The sequence below is a fragment of the Petaurus breviceps genome, unplaced genomic scaffold (genome assembly GCF_028583685.1).
Source record: "Petaurus breviceps papuanus isolate PSGF00001 unplaced genomic scaffold, PetGlider_PUasm1.0 214, whole genome shotgun sequence".
Taxonomy (NCBI): Eukaryota; Metazoa; Chordata; class Mammalia; order Diprotodontia; family Petauridae; genus Petaurus; species Petaurus breviceps.
In genome coordinates this window covers 4,961,479-4,984,852 of record NW_027185863.1, presented here as the reverse complement: position 1 = coordinate 4,984,852, position 23,374 = coordinate 4,961,479, and positions in this window count along the sequence as shown.

The window sequence follows — 23,374 nt, the reverse complement described above, 5'->3', positions numbered from 1 at the left end:
TTCTTTCTTTCTTTCTTTCTTTCTTTCTTTCTTTCTTTCTTTCTTTCCTTTCTTTTTTTCTTTCCCAGAGTGTGTAGCCAGCCAAGCTAGTTTACCAGAACAGACCAGTTCAAGATTGATCTTGAAGTCAAGATGCCAAGATGCTGGGCCCTACAAGCAAAGAAGCAACTCTTTATTGACTATGCCTAATTCAGAAATGAGTTTGATGGAACAAATGTTTTACAGCATTTGTGCGTCCACTATTCATAGGGACTTAGATGATTTATGGAACAGGGTACTCCCTAGGAGTGGAGGAAAATTACTTATACTTCAGTTCTTTCTGCATCTTTTCAATGAATATTCCTTTGTTAAAGCTAATTGATGCTACCTGGTAAAAAGAAACTGGAGTGCTAATCACTGTAGGTATCAATGACAGAAGAAAGATACTAATTTTAATTGGTGATTGATATGAGAGGATATCTCAGAATAGGGACTTCAGCTGATGGTATTAAAGAAGAACCCCACAAGTGTTCAAGTGTATCCTTCCAAACCTAAGGAGGAGATGCAACTAACCTTAATTTGGGAGACCCAGAATACCTACCTGTATAACCTAAAGTATATGACCCTGTTCTAGTCCTAGTCTGTTGACCTTAATTTAGTACAAATTAGGGTTAACTGAAGAAACATAGAATGCCAAAGGTGGAAAGGACCTCAGAAGACATTTTGTTTGACCTTACCTGAAACATGAATCCTGTTCTTCTAATGTCCATTGTATTCACCCACAAAGGCAGAAAACACCACAGAAAGCAGCCCATTCTATTTCTGAACCATTCTAGCTATTAGGAAGTTGTTCCTCTCAAGCTAAAAGCTGTCTTCCTGTAACTTCTATCTATTGTCCTTAGCTTTGCCTTCTACAGACATGTATAATATGACTGACACATGTAAACCACGAATTGTTAAAGCTAGAAGGCAGCAGAAACAATCTAGTGCAGAGGGTTCACAAACAATAGCCTAAAGGTCAAATGAAGTCAGCTGCAATTTATTTCTGTGACCCACTCACCCCACCCTACCCCCAAAGTAGGAGTCACTTTTTTTTTATATTTTTAGATAAAGTCTTGTTGCATTGAAAAAAATGCAAAAACCATTCTGAGCTCATAGACCATACATAAACAAGTTGCATGCTATAGTTTGGATCTTGTCCAACCTTTCCTTCCACATGACAAACTATTAAAAAAAAGAGAGACACTTCCCTGAAACTTGGGCCTCATTGCCACTACTGACTTTCCTTGATATCAGCTTCTCCACTTGGAGCCCATCTAGCAATAGCCTTTGGTTTTAGAGCTTTTTGCTTTTCACTTCTAAGATATTCTAAGCCCCCCTTGATCTTCTTGGCCCTGAGACAGGCGGTTTCTTGGATCTAATGAATCCTAATCTGTTGTTGCCACCACCTCCAAGTTCTATTCTAAGACCTATTTTTCATTTTCCTTCCTACCAATCTCTATATACCTTCCAGTCACAAAAGTGTATTTTCTAGCCTTGACTTGCAAGGAAGGAGATAATGACATCAATTCAGAAAAAAATATATATACAAGAGCAAAGTAGCTAAACATTTATTCAAAGGAATGTCTAATTCCAGATCAAAAGGCACCAGAGCTTTTCAAACTAATCCCTAAAGTTCCTCAGGTCTACACTAGTCCGTAGTCCCCTCTCCTCTTGGAGCAAGTGGCCCAGAAGAGCATGAAACCCTCTCCCCAGGACATAGTGGAGATTTCTCCCCTTGAGGTCTTTGGATCAAGATCATTGTTTGATTCTGAGCTAATGAAGGAGCCTCCTGAGTGAAAGACAGGTTGATTAGTCTCTATCCAATCACTGAGTCAGCTAAAGGTATAAATACCTCTCTGACACACCACCCCCAATCTAAGGAGTAATCATGGAAATACCAAGCGATACAGAACTCCTATACCCTTTATCAAAAGGAAGCAAGGAAACAAGCATTTATCAAACACCTACCCTGTGCCAGGAACTGTACTAAGTGAATTTCAAATATTGTCTCATTCAAAATAACAACAGCTGTGGGAGGTACATGGTATTATTATATTCATTTTAGAATTAAGGAAACTGAGAAAGACAGAGGTTAAGTGTCTTGTTCATGGCCATGCAGTTAGTAAGTGTCTGAGACTGGATCTTGCTCACTCCAGGACTGGCATGCCAACACTGTGCCACCTCAATGCAGAAATTCAGTGTATTATACAAATCACTTACCAACTCCCCCTCCCCCTCAAAGTTCTCAAAGGTCAATGCTTTTACTTAGACAGATTTTTTTGTAATTTGAAAATAGCTGTCATTGTCTGCTCTCCTCAGAAGTTCCCTACCTGCAGATATTGGACCCCTGGGAGGCCACAGAGTTTGGGCAAGGGGCCCACAACGTCATGTGCCTAGCAAATATTGACGTGTTTTATCCTTGTTAAGCTCCAACAAAATATGAGGCAAGTCTTGATAATCATGCCTTCAAATATATATAGCTACAGTATGATAATAAAATATAAGTTAATTTAAAATGTTAGGAAATTCATAGTAGCTTTTTCCATCATCTGCTTTTTTATATCAGCAGATAAAATAGCACCAGTATGATCATGTGAGATATAAGTGGGGCTTTTTTTTTAACTTTGCAAAAGGGTTGTCATATTTTAACAGGATAAAAATTAATGTCTTAGATCTTCTCTACCCCAACCAAAAATTATTTCTTATGTCTCTTCAAACTTTAAAATTCTGTGATCTGTGGGGCAGCAAGGTGGTGCAGTGAATAGAGCACCACCCATGGAGTCAGGAAGACCTGAGTTCAAATTCGGCCTCAGATACTTGACACGCTTAGTAACTGTGTGACCTTGGACAAGTCACTTCACCCCAATTACCCTGCCTTCCCCCCCAACAAAAAAAATTCTGTGATTTGTGATTTTTATTTTTGAACCCTTCTATTTGTTTTTAGACAAGTGTATTGTTTCTGAATCTTTATATTTCCTTTTCCCTTGTAAATACATCTCAGAAAATATACTTTCATAACCTAAAGTGTATGGAGAGAGGCAATAGGAAACAGAGGGCTAAGGAAAGGCCACTTGAAACAATGGAAATAAAGGAAGACAGAGATTGGGGTTTTACTGGTCTAGAGAATTTCCAAATGTAGAACCATCTATCTACCAATGCTGTTCTGCACTGTTTCTACAATTTATTCTCTTAAAGAGTTTTTTAGAATTGTCATAGGTTAAGTGACTTCTCCAGGATTCCCTAGCCATCAGGCATTCTTAACCTTTCCTGTGTCTGTACTGCTTTGGCAGACTGGAAAAATCTATTTACTTTTTTCTCAGAATAATTTTTTTAAATAATTAAAGAAATGCTAAATTTCAATTAGAGGCTAGAAGGGGGAAAAGATGTCATTTTTCCCACCCAAATTCTCACCGCCTCCCCAAAAAGAAAACAATCTATCCTTAGATCAGGTTATGAATGTCTGTGTTAGAAGTTGTACTTGAAGCCGTCTTCCTGGTTCTGAGACTGGCTTTAATCAACACACCACAAATGAGAGGTTATTAGTGTTCAGGTGTAACAAACATAAACTTTTTTTTTTTCCTGTGACATTAAGTCATTTAGAAATTTTAAATCCAATTCTTTTTTCTTGGAAAAAATATAAAATTTTGTTGGCTGTCTTCTTTATTGTAATGATGTAGTTTATTCATTTTTATGTTTTAAGTGTACAGCCTGAGATGACGCCACACAGAAAGCTATTTCTAAATTTCAGAGACAAATTACAAAAATGCAATTGTGTGCATTTCATTTCCCTTTAATTTTGAGGGAAATTCCTCATTTGGGATGAAAGTTTCCATTCTGAGTATTCCTTTGTTGATCTAAAAACAACTTTCTCACAAAAGTCTGAGTCTGATCCATTCAAAAGTGACTTATGGGAGAAACCAAACTAAACTTTGAAAGTATAATAATTTCAAGTTTCCACAAGCCTAATGAATGCCACAAGGAATACATTTCTTTGGGTAGTAAAGGTTAAGCCAGCTGTGGTTGCTTCAGGGATCTGTGCTTAGAACAATCTCATTGAACATTCATTCTCATAGGCTCTGAAAGAGTCCATATACTTTGAAATCTCAGATGACACTAACCTCTTTCAGCAGTCAAAAACCAAGCCAACAGGGAAAACTGACAAAAATCTTTTGTGATTATGCAAATAAGCATAAAACTGAGAAATGAGCTCCTAGTGGGGCTAGGATAAGAGGGAGGAAATGACCCTCCCAACCACTTCCATTTCCCTCTCCAGTCTAAGGTGGAGACCTGTGGCCCAGAATTCCCTCTGAGTTGTAAATTAATTCTGCCCTGGCTTCCAGTGGTTCAATCTACAGCTATTGTTCCACTGGGGTTCCTGGAATGTTTATGGTGGGCTTGGAGAATGAGAGCGAAGAAGAAAGGAAATGAGGAGGGATTTCAGATTCTGCCATCTTTTGGAGGAGGAAAAGACTTATAACTCAGCTCTGGGAGATAGGAAAGCGCTATAACTTTAAAAAGGCAACTTGATGTAGTGGCTCTTGCTGCGCTGGAAGCCAAGAAGACCTGGGTCCAAATTTCTCCTCTGACACTTACTAATTGTGTTACCTTGGGTAAGTCACATCATTCCTCTGTGACTTAGTTCCGTAATCTATAAAATTCAGAGGTTAGCTACGTCATCTAATCCAAGGTTCTTTCTAGCTGTATTTCGTTCCCATGAATTTCTCAGAAGGACTGACTGATAATCTCAGCTGGAAGGAGGATTTCAGCTCCACAATGGGGTAGGGAGAAGTAAAACAAAACAAACATTTATTAATGCCTAGGTCCTTGTATATTTTCAAAGAACCCCTGGGATTAATTTGAAGGTTTATGTAACTTTTTCCTGCTTATTCATTCTCAACCTGAGTATGTTTTCCTATAGTGGTTAGTAGAAAGAAATAATAATAATAATAATAAGAGTCCTCTTTAAAAAGTCTAAAGAAAGACAGTTTAGTGAATAGAAAAAAGAAAGGAGGTCAGTGCCGTTCTACTAGCTATGGAGTGAGGAGCTCAGGTTAGAAGGAGGGAGGGGGGCCTTGAGAAACTAGTCAGTGAGCTGAGCTTGATTAGGGGAGGAAAAGTGAGGGTCCAGCTTTCAGTATCAGTGCAAGCCTCATCTTCATCAGTCAGTCAGTAAGCACTTATTAAGCACCTACTATGTACCAGACACTATTCCAAGGGTTAAAGATACAAAGAAAAACGAAAAACAGTCCCTGCTCTCTGAAAGCTCAGTCTAATGGGGTAGAAAATATGCAAACAACTATGAACAAACAAGATATAAACAGGATGAATTGGAGATCATGAAGACATTAGAATTAAAAAGAATCAGGAAAGGCCTCTAGAGAAGGCCTTTCTTGAGAAGATTTTAGCTGGGACTGCCAGAGATGGAGAGAAGGAAGGAAAGAATTACAGGCATGGGAGACAGCCAGTGAAAAACGCCCTTAGTTGGGGTGTCTGAGTAGGAATGGGCAGAATATAAGAAAACTGGAAAGGGGGATGATGTTATGAAATAATGTTATGAAAGTCTTTAAAAGCTAAACGGGGAGGGGGGTGTTATATTTGATACTGGAAGTGATACCAAGTTGCTGGAGAATATTTAAAGGGGACAGATGGGTGACATGATCACACTTGGGCTTTAGGAAACTCAGTTGGGCAGCTGAGTGTAGAAGGCCCTGCAGTGGGAAAAGACCTGAGGCAGGGAGACCAACCAGAAGGCCGCTGCAAGTCAGTCAACAACTATTGATTAAGCACTATTATGTGCCAAGGCACTGGGCTGGCCGCTTGGAAAATAGGTACTGTAATGGGAATGGGAATTTGAAGATCTTCCCTGCTTTGAAGATATACTCTGCCCCCTAACAGGCCGAACGTAATCACATGGAGCCTTTGCTGGGAGGAGTTTGCTGAAGGCTGGAGCAGAGCCCACAGGAAGCTGGGAGTCAGAGCAGCTAGACTCAAGCAAGGAGAGGACACATCCAAGGGAGACAGTTAGGCTTGTGAGTAAATATTGGTTTGTGGGAAGCCTAAAGGATCCAATGGCTCTCTGTGCTGTTATATCTTATTAACTTCTTTTGCTACTATGATGGAATCGGCTTGCTGGTTTGGGGATTTGGTTTTCCGGTGTCTGAATTAATGTTTTGCTTCTGTCTTATATATGGAGAGTTTATCATATTTTGTGATTAAGCACTATGTTGACATGTTTATAGGGGCCATTGGCACTGTGAATATTTCATTGGCACTATAGGTACAGATAGTGAAATGGTTCTTACTTATAATGAGCTTACAGTCTAATTTTGTGGAGGAGGGGCAAGTACCTATAAAAATATGTACAGCAATATATGATTTTATGCCGTTATATGAAACCTCATAAAATAATTTTAATGAAACAAATATATTTTAAGTTTATATATGTATACATATATATGTATAGTTTGTATGGATTATAATGTTTTAATATAAAATAACTAACATAAAATTAAGACTATCTACCACAGTAGTTAAATATGAAGCCTTCTCTGACTAGTCCAGCCCTCAGGTTGATTTTCTCTTTTTCTGATTTACTTACTGCTTAGATACTGTGCCATCTAACGTAGCTATCATTATGGTATTGGTAATACTTTCCCAAACATATCCCTCCTCTATCCCAGAGGGTTGTCCTTTATAACAAGGAATAAGGAAAAGGATGCAAAAGTAATTGAGCAAAACTGGCTAGCCCATCAGTGAACTGCAAGCTTCTCTAGGGCAGAGACTATCTTTTACCTTTCTTTATATTGCCAGTACTTAACATTATCTAGCACATAGTAGGTGCTAAATAAATGCTTATTGACTGAGTGATTAATAATACATATTGAGTAACTGGCTGAGTAATAGTATATATGTGAGGTTCTATAGTCATAGTATTTCACCTCTCATCCTTCCTTCAGGTCAAAGCTTGGTCATTGTAATTATGAGTCAACAAGTATTAATTAAAAACTGTTGTGCTAAGTGTTAGCATTACATACATGCCTATTAATGTTGTTTCTGTTGTTATTTACATCATTGCAGTCATTGTGTACATGGTTTTATTGGTCTATATGTATTATTTTAGAGTCACCTGGAATATTCATTTTCTATGCAACTCTTTAAGGCTAGATTTTTATTGTTATCTTATTCAGTCCTGCCCAACTCTTCATGAACCCATTTTGGGTTTTCTTGGCAAAGACACTAGCGTGGTTTGCCATTTCCTTCTACAGATAATTTTACAGATGAGATAACTGAGGCAAGGATTAATGGATTTGCCAGGATCACACAGCTAGTAAATATCTGAGGTCCAATCTGAACTCAGGAAGATAAGTCTTCCTGACTCCAGGTCCAGCACTCTATCCACTGAACCATCTAGCTGCCCATTAAGACCAGACAGAAACTTCAAAGAAAGTGAGGCTCCGCATAGATAGAAGGAGTTTCCTATATATACCAGGGATGTACCTCCTATACCTGGGCAGTCCCTATTGCTGAGAACTGCACACTTGTATAAATGCATCTCCACCAAGATGCACTCCTCTTTGGGCCTCAGCTGATGTTCAGGGACTATCATGCACTTTCTACAACATGGCCTTTCTTACTACTGCCCTGTTTCCTCTATAAAATGACAAGATTCAGCTACATGAACTCTAAAGTTCCTCCCAGTTCTGAATCCTGGAAGCCCATACTGTACTAGTTTGGGGGCAGACCAGAATTAGTTTTTAAGAGTTCAGATTTAATCATCATCAAGACTGTAAAGTAAGAAAAGGAAATTAGCACCACTTATAATTTGTTCCTCTGCTTATTATGTTCATTTGCTTTCTCTAGCATTATTTTACAGAAATTTCATTTGGTCTAGATCCAGATAGTGACAATTATGCAGGTAACATAAGCCAAAACAATTTCTAGAGGGAAGAGACTTATGCATCATATTCTTCTCTCTATGAAACACAGATAATTGTTTGCTTTTCTCCCTTCTATTTTGGTTTGTACCGTGTCACCTACCTTTGTCACCTGCATTCCTGCTGACAGGAAATCTTATAAATAGTGGACCATATTTTCCAAAACAAAAATCGGGGCACATGGTCTGACAAAGGATTTTTCTACCTGATTCGTGTCTCCCAAATTAGGACAACTATTTTTTTTGGTATTATCTTACTCAGCATAGTTGTCTGTGGTTTTATATGGATCCCACTCATATACAACGTGGGCCATAGGTAAAAATCTATTCTGTAAGAAGTAGTATTCTAGAGTTTTCCTGAGTATCGGATGATTTTTTTCAGTCAGGAATTCTTTTATTTTTGTGACTCTTAATCTTTTGTATCATATTTTTCCATTGTAATGCTTTCTGGCCTGATTAATCCATCTACTATTCAAGAAAATATTGGAGTTTCCAAGACATTTTGATGGTTTATGAGGATAACAGCATACAGTTATCCCTTCCACATCGAGACTTTCCCCATCATGGTTTTGCTATATCAGGGGTCAGCATAGGAAATTAAGTTGGGGGGAAAGGGGGCAGCTAGGTGACGCAGTGAAAGAGCACCAGCCCTGGAGTTAGGAGGACCTGAGTTCACATCCGGACTCAGACACTTAACACTTACTAGTTGTGTGACCTTAGGCAAGTCATTTAACCCCAATTGTCCTGCTTTCCTTCTTCCAAAGAGGAAGAGAAATTAAGCGGGAATTTTTTGGGAGTTTTGCAGAAACTAAAGACAACAGGAAAAGGCCAGTAGACTACAGAGAAAAAGTTTAGAAACTCTGAAATGCACAAAATATATGTATAATATCAATATATTTTATCTTTTAATACCATAATAATTTGCACTTCTTCTCTGGTATACAGGGAGAGTCAAAAAATTTTACTCAGATTTACCAGATTGCAGGACAGGGAAGGAGGGGGTGGAGAGTAGGCTACCACTCCCCTAACCCCTGAGATGTGGAAGAGATAACTGTATAGTATTTGGAAACTAGACTATTCCAGAAAACCTATTTGGTGTGGTCACCATACTTAAAAAGCCAAGAAATAATTCTTTCATTTCAATTAAATTCTGTTTTTCCCTGGGGGGGGGGGATAATAGAAATAATAATACTTGTACTCCATAATTCAAATGGGTTGTTTTGCAAAAGACAAACAAATAAAAAAACTACTATGTAAACTTAAAATATCAATATATTAATGCTACATATTAAATCATTTCACCACCTCAACAACCTTGGGATGTAGTTGGGCAGGGATTTTTTAGATAAAGGAGATGTGTCAAAGAGAAATTAAGTGACTTGTCCATGGTCCCACAATTTGAGCAGGACTAATTCCATTGACCCAATTGAATTCCACAAACACTTCTTTAGTGTCTGTTATGTGAAAAGTACTGTGCAAGATATTAGGATTAAGAAGATGAAATCAGATGCAGCCCATTTCCTCAAGGACTTCAAAACAAATTGGACCATAGAAATCACTCAGTATGTTGGTTCAAAAATGATCTAATCTGCAAGAAAAACCACCGAGGCAGAGCTCCAAGTCAACAGCATTTCATTAAAGGGTCCATTGCCCCCTCTAATGAAATGGACCTTCCTCATGATCTGATATGGCCCCTTGTCTCCAGTGCCTTACTTTTATAGGGTTTGATGCCCAGACACTCTAAAATATGAAGCCTCACTGGTTGATAGAAATGATCAGGCAAGGATCATCTCTGAGAGGTGGTCACAAGATGGTCACCTGCTCATGTTTAGCAAGAGATGTCTGGAAGCACAAAAACAAGTTGGGGTAATTTCCATATCTCATCATGACATCCCACCCACACTAGGTTTAGTCACCAGCATTTTTGTGGTTAGGCAAGTGGACTTTACAACTAGTAGTTCACAGTGGTGGGGCCTGATGTATAGAACTTATATTCACTACCTCTATGGAATCATCAAATTAAAAGTGATTAGAAATAAGTTTGGATGGGGCGGCTAGGTGGCACAGTGAATAGAGCACCAGCCCTGGAGTCAGGAGGACCTGAGTTCAAATGTGGCCTCAGACACTTAACACAAAAACTAGCCGTGTGACCTTGGGCCAGTCACTCAACCCCAATTGCCCTCAAAAAAGCCAAAAAAATAAAAGAAAGAAAGAAGTTTGGAATCAAATAGAGGTCTAACTTAATTACTTCTGTCAATGTGCCCTCAAGCACAACTCATTATCTTTCCTCCTAAGCCCTTCCTCTTTCCTACCTTCTCAATTACTCTAGAGGGCAACACCATCCTCCCAGTCCTTCAGGCCCACAACCTAGAAGTCATCCGATATTCCTAACTGTCTCTCATCCCCCATATCCAAGTTGTTGTCAAGGCCTGCTTTCAACTTTGCAACATCTCTCAAATATATCCTGTTCTCTCCTTTACCAATACTAACACTCTAGGGGAGACTTCCATTACCTCACTCTTTGATTACTGCAATAACCTGCTAGTTATGACCACTTAGCAGAGATAACCTTTGCCTTACCCATCTTGTGATTATTCATGCTGACCCATCATTTCTGGCCCTCCCTGGAGGATCAAAAGCAAAGTCCATCAATCAGTGAGACCTTGTATTTTACTTTGCCTCTTCTGAGTGTCTGGGTATCAAACTCTAAAAAAGTAAGGTCCTGGGGACAAGGGGGCATCTCAGATGGTGAGGAAGCCCTAAGGTCCACTTCATTAGAGGGGGCTATGGACCCTTTAATGAAATGCTATTGGCTTGGAGCTCTGCCTCAATGGTTTTTTTTGGAAAAGTGGATAATTTTGGACCCCACATATTGAGTACTTTGGTTTGAGGTCCTTCAGGGAATGGACTGTATCTGATTCTATCTTCTTAATCCTAATGTCTTGCGCAGTCTGCCTGTTTCACATCTCTCCTCACTCCAACCCATTCTCCATCAGGCCACTAAAGTGATTTTCTTTTTCCTTTTTGTTTTTGCTTTTTGTAGGGCAATTGGGGTTAAGTGACTTGCCCAAGATCACACGGCTAGTTTTTGTATTGTGTCTGAGGCCAGATTTGAACTCATGTCCTCCTGAGTCCAGAGTCAGCTCTCTATTCACTGCCCCACCCAGCCTCCCCTAAAGTGATTTACTTAAAGTACAGGTTCAATCATAGATTCCTATTCATAAACTCCAATGACTTACTTTGCCTCCAGAATTAAATACAAAATGCTTTATTTGGCATTCAAAGCTGTCCATAACCTAACCCTCTTCTACCTTTCCAGTCTTCTTACAGCTTACTCCTTGCCATATACTCTTCAGTCCAGTGACACTGGCCCCTTACCTGTTCCATGACCAATACAATCCCTCTCTCTGCTATGGGCATCTTCTCTGGCTGTCCTCCACTCCTGGAAACATTCTCCATGTGCTCTGACTACAGACCTTCCTGGCTTCCTTCAAACCCCAACTAAAATTCCACCTTTGACAGAAAGCGTTCCCAATCCCTCTAAATTACAGTGCCTTCCCTCTATTAATTATTTCCTATTCGCACTATACATAGCTAGCTTTCTATATATTTGTTCCCATGTTTTCTTCCTTACTGTATCGTAAGCTCCTTGAGGTCAAGGACTGTTGTTTGTTGCTGTTGTTGTCGTTGTTTTGTTCTTTACTTTTTGTACCCCCAGTGCCTGGCATATAGTAAATGCTTAATAAATGTTTACTGATATATTGGTTAACTTGTATTCTATCACATAAGGCTTTGACTTACCTGGAGAATTTACTTTTCATTTTCATTTTTCAGAATCTTCTTCCTCTGAACCTCAACTCAAGTGCTATGTCCTCTATGTAAACTTGTCTGAAACCTCCCTTATGAAAAGTATCCTATCCCTCTTTGGCTTTTTTTTTTCAAATTAATTAATTTATTTTTAGTTTGCAACATTCAGTTCCACAAGCTTTTGAGTTTTAAATTTTCTCCACCTCCCTCCCTTCCCCACTCACCAAGATGGCATGCAATCTGATATAACTTCTACACATATATTCATATTAAACAACTTTTCACATTAGTCATGTTGTAAAGAAGAATTAGAACCAATGGGAGGAACCATGAGAAAGAAGAAACAGAACAACAACAAAAAAGAGAGCAAATACTATGCTCTGATCTGCATTCAGACTCCATAGCTCTTTCTCTGGATGTGGATAGCATTTTCCAACATGAGCTTTTTGGAGTTGTCTTGGAACCTTGCATTGTCATAGCACAATGTTGCTGTTTCTGTGTACAATGTATTGCTGGTTCTGCTTACCTCATTCAGCATCAATCCATATAACTCTTTCCAGGTTTTTCTGAAGTCCACCTGTTCATCATTTCTTATAGCACAATAGCCCATTACATTCATATATCACAACTTCTTCAGTCATTCCCCAGTTGATAGTCATTCCCTCAACTTCCAATTCTTTGCCACCACAAAAAGAGCTGCTATAAATATTTTGCCAGGGTTCTTTTCATGACTTAAATACTGACCAAGGGTGGTCAGTAAAACTATTCAGCACTTTTCAAGTTGATAAGAATTCCAAGTAAATTTTGGTAAGATAAACAACCTATGTTTCCCAGGATGCTTGCACACACATACACACACACACACACACACACACACACACACACACACACACCCCAAAATACATTTTTATTTTTTGCTTTTTGGAGGGCAATTGGGGTCAAGTGACTTGCCCAAAGTCACACGGCTAGTTTTTGTGTTAAGTGTCTGAGGCCATATTTGAACTCAGGTCCTCCTGACTCCAGGGCCGGTGCTCTATTCACTGCGCCATCTAGCTGCCCCTACATTTTTATTTTTTTAATTTATTAATTTATTTTCAACATTCACTTCCATAAGATTTTGAGTTTTAAATTTTCTTCACCTCCATCCCCTCCCCCCCCAAGACAGCATGCAATCTGATATAGGCTCTACTTATACATTTATATTAAACATATTTTCACATTAATTATGTTGCAAAGAAGAATTAGAACCAATGGAAGTACAGGAGAGAAAAGAAACAAAAAGAGAGAGAGAGAGATAGCAAATGGTATGTTTTGAGGTGCGATAAGATTCCATAATTCTTTCTCTAGATGTAGATAGCATTTCCCATCCTGAGTCTTTTGGAATTATCTTAGATCCTTGCATTGCTGAGAAGAGGTAAGTTTATCAAAGTCAATGCTGTGCACAGTGTTCTGGTTCTGCTCACTTCACTCAGCATCAGTTCATGGTTTTTTTCTGAAGTCCACCTGTTCATCCTTTCTTATAGAGCAATAGTATTTCATCATATTTATATACCACAACTTATTCAGCTATTCTCCAGTTGGTAGTCATCCCCTCAACTTCCAATTCTTAGCCACCACAAAAAGAGCTGCTATAAATATTTTTGTACATGGGGGTCCTTTTCCTGTTTTTATGATCTCTTTGGGATACAGACTTAGAAGTGATTGCTAGGTCAAAGGGTGTGCACATTTTTTTTTTTTAAAGCAATCGGGGTTAAGTAACTTGCTCAAGGTTGCACGGCCAGTTATTTCTGGGTGTGGTGCTGAGTATCTGAGCCCGGGATTCGATCTCCAGGTCATCCCAACACTGGAGCCAGTGCTCTTACTTGCTGTGCTACCTAGCCACCCCAGGTGTGCATAGTTCCAAATTGCTCTCCAGAATGGTTGGATCAGTTCACAACTCCACCAACAATGCACAAAATGCATTTAAAAAATATGAATCCTTCTAATAAGCTCCTAGATTGGTAGGGACAACCCTAAATGGCTTTGTACTGAGTTAAGCCCAGCACATGTGAATGCTCAATAAATCTGAACATCTCATCATTGTTTCCTGGAGAGCAGAATTTCAAATGAATTTAAGTTTGACTTGGCACCTCTTGGAATGCCCGAATAGCTTACTGTAGTTGTTACCAAAGGCACCTCCTTTATAAGGCAACTGAACTTAGAATGTGGTTGTATATAAAACCCCATACTGAGAGGTCCATAACATGAATCCCAAGGTGGAGATTATTTTTAATGATAATGATACATATTAATCAAGTCAGAAAATAAAACACCATTACTGCTGTTTCAAGGAAACCTATGCGTTAACTCTATTAGGATTTTATGAAAACAAAGCACCCACAGATCAGAAAGTCAGTAAGAAAATTCATTAATAACAATAATAATAACAATAATAGCTATTATTTTATGTCATTTTAAGGTTTGTAAAACACTTTTCACATATCTCATTTGATACTAACAAAAACCCTGGGAAGTAAATGCTATTATGTCCTCATTTTACAGATCAGGAAACTAAGGTCGAAAGAAGTTAAGCTATTTAATTTGCCCAGGGTCATACAGCTAGTGTCATAAGTAGAATTTGAACTCAGGTCTTCTTGATTCTAAATCCAACAGTCTATGCATTGTCTAGTTGCCAAAAACAATTACTTACCTGAAAGCCTTTTCTATTATCTAGTCATAATACACCAGTCTTAGATTTACCTCAGTCACTTCCACATTCTAAATTTAATTCTTGTGATAAAACATTTTTATTTCAACTTCAGAAATGATTTCTAAGGCTCTGTTTCTGTATATTAAAACTTTTCATAGAAAAATGCCTGCATATTTACACTAGAAAATGCTATGTGATCAGGGGAGAAGGAAAAGAATCCATATGTTCTAAAATATTTATGGCAGCTCTCTTTGTGGTGGCAAAGAACTAGAAATTGAGGGGATGCACATCAACTCAGAATGGCTAAACAAGTTGTGGTATATGATTATGATGGAATACTACTGTGTTATAAGAAATGATGAGTTGCTTCTCAGCAATGCAGTGATCTAAGACAATTCCAAAAGACTCGTGATGGAAAATGCTATCCAAATCCAAAAAAAGAACTATGGAGTCTGAATGCAGATTGAAGCATACTATTTTCTCTTTTTTTCCTTTCTCATGGTTTTTTTTTTCCTTTTGTTCATATTCTTCTTTCAAAAAGACTAATGTGGAAATGTTTTTCAAAAAAAAAAGGAATAGTTCGCCAGTTTCTTTCAGAAAAACATGGTAAGACTTGCATGAAATAATAAAAAGTGAAATGAGCAGAACCAAGAGAGCAATGTGAGAAACATCCTTAGTCTGGGAATAAACAATATCCTTTGGAAAACCAGGAAGGTTTTCATTACCTTTATTTTACATGCCTAGTGAATGGGTAACTCGGGAATGGAGAGTACAGGGGCTGAGACAAATGGAAGCCCTTTTATGCTGCTTCCATTCAGATTTCCCTCCTTGTTCTCTGTTGGCTAGGTGCAGCCCCTTGAACTGCCCACATCATAATCCCCTCAAACAGCATAGCATAATTAAAAAAGCATTCGTACAAACCTCTAACCCCCCACCTGATCAGAAACCTGGCTCTGATTTGAACCAGTCACCCCCGACTTTCATTCTGCTACCACTCCAACATAGGAGTACTTTAAACCTGTGAAAACAAAATTCCTCCCATTGTTTCCCGCAAGATGAACTATAAAGGACCCATGGAGTCCATCCACCTCCAAACAAAGAACTGATAAATAGAAGTATTCATAGTATGGCTTTACATATATTTCTAAATCGGCATCAAATGGTGGATGGCCTTCTCTAAGGAGGAGTGAGGAGCGAGGTAGAGAGATAGTTTGGAACTTAAAATGTAATAAAAAGTAAATAAAATGTATTTGGGAAAAGTAAATAAGATACAATAAAAAGTAAATAAAATTAATTTGAAAAAGAAAATGAATACTAAAGAAAAAAAGAAAATCCCATATGATGACATAGTAGAGAAAGGTTATGTCATTTTATTCGGCTTTTGTGCATATTAGACACAAGCATAGGCGCTGATTCTGCAAATCCGCCTGGTTCTCTCCTCCCACTAAAAGGGCCTCCAAGCAGGGAAAAGATAAGGATATTTTGGTAAAGTGCAGAATTCTGGTCCTTTATGATTGGAAATACACACTGAGAATCAACAGCTTAAAACTTGGTCAGTTCACAGAGCTGGTCTCTTTCTGAGAGAAATTGTAGTAAACACATGCTAATTATCCTCTTCAAAGTGCCAACTTTATGAAAGCAGTATCGTAATAATGAGAAGACTCTCAGGTACACCCGGTGGCTCGCTAGACTCATTACTTTTTTTTTTTCTTTTGAGATGCTAATAAAAGTTATTTTTCTAGTTCCTGGATGTTCTTCTTCATTTTGTTCAAACACATTCCTTTCTTGATGAGTGATCAAAGCCTAAAAAAACACAAGCCTCCAGTTAACTTCTTTCCTAACCTAACCTTCTCACCCCAAAGGAAAGTTTTTGTCATGGTATACAGTCCTAAAATCTCATTGCTTGCCCATTGCTGCTCTTCATCAATCAGTCAACAAGCTTTTTTTAAGCATTTGCCATATGCCAGACACTGTACTAAACAATGGAGATTTTCTTTTTTAAAGGATAGAAATACAGTCCTGGCCCTCAAGGAACTCGCCCATTCTTTCTTCCTCCCAGATTAAACTCCACCTACCTATATGCCTGAGGTACAATAAGTAAACCCAGAAATCAAGGCAAGCTATGACTTGCCATTATGACTTTCTGAAACTTCTACCAAATAAATTACTTTTCTTCTTATTTCTTAAACACCAGATTTTTTTTTAAATTCCAGTTTAGCATTAAGGTTCATTTGAAAACAACCAAACCAGGAAAAAAAAAGTAAAATGGAAGGTTCTTATAGTACTTTCACCCACATAGTCCATATGTTGTGTTTTAAATGGACAAGATGTTTAACCAAAGTCTTAAATAAATGCAGTTAGAGTGAATTAAGGAGAGGAATGGGAACATTTGCATTTCCTCCTTGCTGTCTTATTCATGGTGCTTCAGGACACAAGCAATATAACTCTAAAGACATAGCCTCTGGGCAAATCCCTAATTTCTCCCATACCTAGTAATTTTGTCATTCACTTTCCCTTTAATTTCTTCTTTCATGTTTCCCCTTCTCTCTCTCTCTCTCTCTCTCTCTCTCTCTTTTTCTCTCTCTCTCTTTCCCCCTCTGTCCCCCTCCCCCCCTCTCCCCCCCCCCCTCTCTCTCTCCCCCCTCTCTCCTCTGTCTCTCTCTGTCTCTCTGTGTCAGAGAAACTTCTATTTCTTTTATTTCTTTCCGTCACAGAGAAAGCAAACATTTATTAAGCACCTACTGTGTGCCAGGACTATGCCAAGTGTATTTTAAAAATTTATTTTACCTTAAATTTAAGGAATAAAACAAACATTTCCATAACATAGCATAACAAAAAAAAATAGATTATTGCACATGAAACTGCAAATCCATTATGTACAACTCACTATTCCCTCTAAATATACAATAAAGTTATCATGTAAATGTATTTTTCCCTTCTTCCCCACCCCTCCCTGCCCCACCCTAGAAATGGCTACCATTACACACAAGTAGGTATGTATATATATATATAGATACATACACACACACACACACACACACATATATATATATGTATATATATATATATATATACAAAACTATTCAATATTGTTTCATTTGAACCTTACAAGAACCCTGGGGTATAGATGCTCTTATTATCACCATCTTAGAGTTGAGGAAACAGTGGCAGGATAAATGACTTTCTCAAGGTCACAAAACAAGTGAGTGACCAAGGTCAGATCAGAACTCAAATTTTCCTGACTTCAAGTCCAGAGTTTATCCACTGCACAACCTAGCTGCCTCTATACACAAACAAAAAGACAAACAGGTGCAGAAACAGAGAAAGAAATATAGATGGTTGCAGAGACAAACAAATGGGTGCAGAGATAGAGACAAAGTCCAAAATAGAAGAGTAGAGAGGAGACTAAAAAGAAAGGGAAAAAGATTCAGAGAGGAAAAGAAACATTCTCTATAACTCTAGTTTATACTTGGAGATTAGATGAGAATAAAGTAAAATAAGACCCTGATTTAGTATTTTACATGCTCTAATACTGACTACAAGGATGAATGTTGGGGCTTGTTTTATAACTCAAGATTTCTGAAATAAGTGTATAGCTGTTTTAATATAATAGAAGAAATATATCCTTGGCATGTTATTTTTGTTTCAGGTAGTTTCAAAACAACTTTCCTGAATAAAAAAATCCAACAGTCAGGCATTGTTATATGAAATATTGCCAAAGTATCGAGGTGAAAGATGAAAAAATAAATGATAAATGGATGATAAATGATACCCAACCATTCAGGCTTTGGGAAAGATTTCAGTGATTACCTGCATTTTCCAGGTTTCATCTGGGTTTTTGATGTTGGAGACATCATTTCTGGTCAATTGATCTCCCATCTTGACAAGTGTTCTGTAAGAGTTCCCTTAGGTTTATCTTGCTTTCCATAGAAATCACACTAGCAATAATCTAAAAGAGGAAAGCAGGGTATTAGGGATAGAAGTTAAAGAATAGTAAAGAAGTACCATGGAAAGCTATGACCTGGCAATAAGAGAATGTCACCAGGAAGAAGGTGGAGTCTATGGCAAGAACTGCTCTCAGGAAAGGCCCCTAACTCCAGTCAGAGAAGTAGGCGTTAGCTTATTGACTCTAGGATCACAGATGAAGAGTGATAAGGGACCACTGAGATCATCCCAGTAGAATGTAAGATTCTCAAGGACAAGGAATATTTCATTCATGTCTTTGTAACCCCATGCTCTAACATGATATCTTGAACATAAGGATAAGGATTTATTTATCATCAGTGATTTCATTGGCATAAGGAACTTGGGTAGAAAACTCTATCGATGCAGGTGAGTACCTTCTCTGTGTAGTCTTGGTTGCTTGAATTACTGAAAGGTTAGGTGACTTGTCCATGGCGATATCGTCAACACGTGAGAGTTATGAATTTGAATTCAGGTCTTCCTGTCTATAAGGCTGACTCTTAATCCACTACATCATACTCTTAACTGGTATATATTACTATAATTAATATATGCCTGTTCATTGAACAGTTGTTTGATTATAGTAATGGACTGATTGGACCTGTGTCACAGGTCAGATTGAGGTCATATTGAGCAGCTGGATCCACTGAAACATAGGTATTAAAAGGATATAATTGAAAGAGTGTTGGAATTGGGAACAGAAGACTCAAATCCTTCAGTCCTTTGTGATTGCATGGGTTTTGACTTTCCACGACTAGATCCTTTCTTCCACAAAATGTGAAAATTCCAACAAATAAAATACTCTTTTGCCATTCATTTGTCTATGTGTACGTAACACTCATTGGCAATTACTCTCTCAATGAGAAAGAAGGCTTCTCAAAAGGGAGTACTATATTTCTTATTCATCTTGTAAAATCCACATTGTTTAAAATACTGTTTAATAAATATTTGTTGATTTGATTAGAAATTCCCTATTAACCAAGGTGCTAAAGACCAAGTATTGCTATCATTGAGTATAGTGTCTGAGATTTAGGGGGTCTTTAGTAAATATTTAATATGAAACTTTGTCTTAATTTAGATAGAAATTATTGCAAACAGTGAGGGAAATAGAACACAAAGCAAGTCCTTTTTCCTTGGTAGTGTCAGTATCTTGGAAAGTGGTGCAAAGTTCATAGTAGCTGGGAGGTACTTTTGTTAAAAAGAAAGGAGACACAAGTGTGCTGGTGCAGTGTTGGAGGAGCAAGAGTCAGAAGGCCTGAGTTCAAGTTTTGACTTTTAATCTTGTATAGGCATTGTCTTTCTGAGTTTAACTTTCCTTACATGTAAAATGGGGATAAGCAAACTAATAGTATCAACCACAAAAAGTTATTAGAATCAAATGAGATAATGTATGGAGGCATAGGTCCCTTATTTATTTTCATGGTCTAATACATATTCACACATACACACAAATACAAAGATAATAGCCTTGCATATTTTCAACTGTTTTTTTCCCTTTATGCTCCCTGCCCTCATCTAGTTTGTCATACAATTAACTCTGCAGTCACAGTCCCATTGCTCAGTAATTAGCAGTCCACAAAGCAGCAGTGTGTATATTAAAGTAGACAGGAAAAATGGTGAAAGGCGGGGGAGGGGATAGGGAAAAAAGAAGAATCCCAGCAGCTATTACAATTATCTGCCAACTCATGCATTTTTAACAGATACTGGCTAGCAGTCAATACATTTTATTTATATGTGTTATACAATATATTAACATTAGTGCCATCGCTTTAAAGTGTGGAAAACTTGTGGTTTGACCCTTAGTAGAAATCATGATATCCCATAAACAACCTCAACTGACTTCTTCTCAGTTTTACATGCAGTGTAAATTAAAATATTTATACCAATTTCAGATTTTCACAGTCCATGCAGAATGCAGGTAAATTACAACCTTTGAGATTTAATGTGGTCTCATCAAGTCGGGAGGATAGAAAGTTAACTTAGCATTCATTTTATGTTTTGCTATTTTTACAGAATCACTAGTAAGCTGGGCTATGAAAAGAACACATAAAGAAATAGAAGTAAGGGACACAAAATACTATTTGATGGCTATAATAGCCTGTCAAACTTCCACATTAAAACTCATAGGATTATAGATTTAGAGCTGATAAGGACTTGGAGGGCATCTAGTACAATACCATCCCCCTCCATTGTGTAGATCACTTCCCCAAAGACACACACCATGTTTAGATTTTACTTCTTCTACTGACAGTACAATAATGGATTTTTTTCAATTGTTTATACCAATTTTAGGAGCAAAGATGTAAGAGATTTATTTTTTTAATTAATCTATTTTTAGTTTTCAACATTCACTTCCACAAGATTTTGAGGTTCAAATTTTCTCCCCATCCCTCCCCTCCTCCACCCCAAGAGCGCATACATTCTGATTACCCATGCCTCCAATCTGTCTTCCCTTCTATCAACCCCACCTCCCTTCTCTGATCCCCTTCCCTTCTATTTTCCTGTAGGCAAAATAGATTTCTATACTCCATTGTCTGTATATCTTATTTCTCAGTTGCATGTAAAAACAAATTTTAACATTAATTTTTAAAACTTTGAGTTCTACATTCTCTCCCTTCCTTCCTCCCCACCACCCTCATTGAGAAGGCAAGCAATTTGATGTGAGTTATACATATGTAGTCATGCAGAACACTTCCATCATAGTCATGTTGTGAAAGACTAACTATATTTCCCTCCACCCTATCCGGCCCCTCATTTATTCTATTCTCTCCTTTGACCCTGTCTCACCTCAAAAGTGTTTGCTTCTGATTGCCCCTCCCCCATTTTGTCTCTCTTCTATCGTTCTCCCCTTTCTTGTCCCCTTCCCCCTATTTTCCTGTAGGGCAAGGTAGATTTCCATTCGCAGTTGAGTTCTTCCCTCCTTCAGCCAAATCTGATGTAAGGTTCACTCATTCCATCTCACCTCCCCCCACTATAAAACTTTCTCTTGCCTCTTTCATGTGAGATAATTTATTCTGCCTCTCCCTTTCTCCTTCTCCTAGTATATTCCTTTCTCATCCCTTAATTTTATTTTTTTAAGATATCATTCTTTTATATTCAACTCACCCTGTGCCTTCTGTGTATATATATTCCTTCCAACTACCCTAACACTGAGAATGGTCTCATGCGTCACAAATATAGTACTTCGGTGTAGGAATGTAAACACTTCCACTTTAGTAAGTCCCTTGTGATTTCTCTTTCCTGTTTACCTTTTTATGCTTCTCTTGAATCTTCTATTTGAAAGTCAAATTTTCTATTCAGCTCTGGTCTTTCCATCAAGGATGCTTGAAAGTCCTCCATGTCATTGGCTATGCATTTTTTTCATTGGAGTATTATACTCAGCTTTGCTGGGCAGGTGATTCTTGCTTTTTATATTACCTCCTTTGACCTCCAGAATATCATGTTCCAGGCCCTCTGATCCCTTAATGTATAAGCTGCTAAATTTTGTGTTTTCCTGATTGTGTTTCCATAATACTTGAACTGTTTCTTTCTGAGGGCTTGCAATATTTTCTCCTTGACCTGGGAGCTCTGAAATTTGGCTACAATATTCCTAGGAGTTTTCTTTTTGCAGTCTCTTTTAGAAGGTGATAAAGGGATTCTTTTAATTTCAATTTTACATTATGGTTCTAGAATATCAGGACAGTTTTCCTTGATTATTTCTTGAAAAAGTATTTATTTTTGATTATTTCTTGAAAAAGGGCTCTTTTATAAAGGCTAATACTGTAAGCAATCTGGGAAAGCAAGGAATAGTTTACCTTACAGATTTGTGGAGAGGGTAAGACTTAATGACCAAACAAGAATTAGAGAGCATTATAAAATACAAAATGGATAATTTTGATTACATTAAATTGAAAAGCTTCTTACAAACAAAGCCCATGTAACCAAGATTAGGAGGGAAGTGGAAAATTGGGAAAGAATTTTTACAACTTATGTCTCTGACAAAGGTCTCATTTCTAAAATATACAGAGAATTGAGTCAAATCTATAAGAATACAAGTCATTCCTCAATTGATAAATGCTCAAAGGCTATGAACAGGCAGTTTTCAGAGGAAGAAATTAAAGATATCTATAAGCATATGAAAAAATGCTCTAAATCACTATTGGTTAGAGATATGCAAATCAAAACAACTCTGAGGTACCACATCTCACCAGTCAGATTGGCTAAGATGACAAAACAGGAAAATGACAAATGCTGGAGAGGATGTGGACAAATTGGAACACTAATGCATTGCTGTGGGAGTTGTGAACTGATCCAATCATTCTGGAAAGCAATCTGGAATTATACCCAAAGGGCTATAAATAATTTCATACCCTTTGACCCAGCAATAGCACTTCTAGGGTTGTATCCCAAAGAAATCATAGAAGTGGAAGGAAGACCCATATGTACAAAAATATTTATAGCAGCTCTTTTTGGTGTGGCAAAGAATTGGAAATTAAGGGGGTTCCCATGAATTGGGGAACGGCTCAACAAGTTGTGGTATATGCATATAATGGAATACTATTGTGCTATAAGAAATGAGGAGCAGATGGACTTCATATTTACCTGGAGAGGCTTATATGAACTGATGCTGAGTGAGAAGAGTAGAGCCAGGAGAAATTTGTACACCATTACAGACACAATGTATGTGTGATGACCAGCTTTGATAGACTGGACTCTTCTCAGCAATGCAGGGTTATAAGTCAACCCCAAAAGTCTCACGATGGAGAGAGATGTCTACATTCAGAGAAAGAACTGAGTTTGAATCCAGATTGAAGCAAACTACCTGCTCTTTTTCTTTTTCTTGTTTGGTTTTGTTTCCTCTTTCCTATTGTTCATTCCATCTGATACAATCCTTCTTTGTAACCCGACTAATGTCTAATGTGAAAGTATTTGCAGATACTATACTTGATTGTATGCAGCCATGGGGGGGGGGAGAAGAAGAG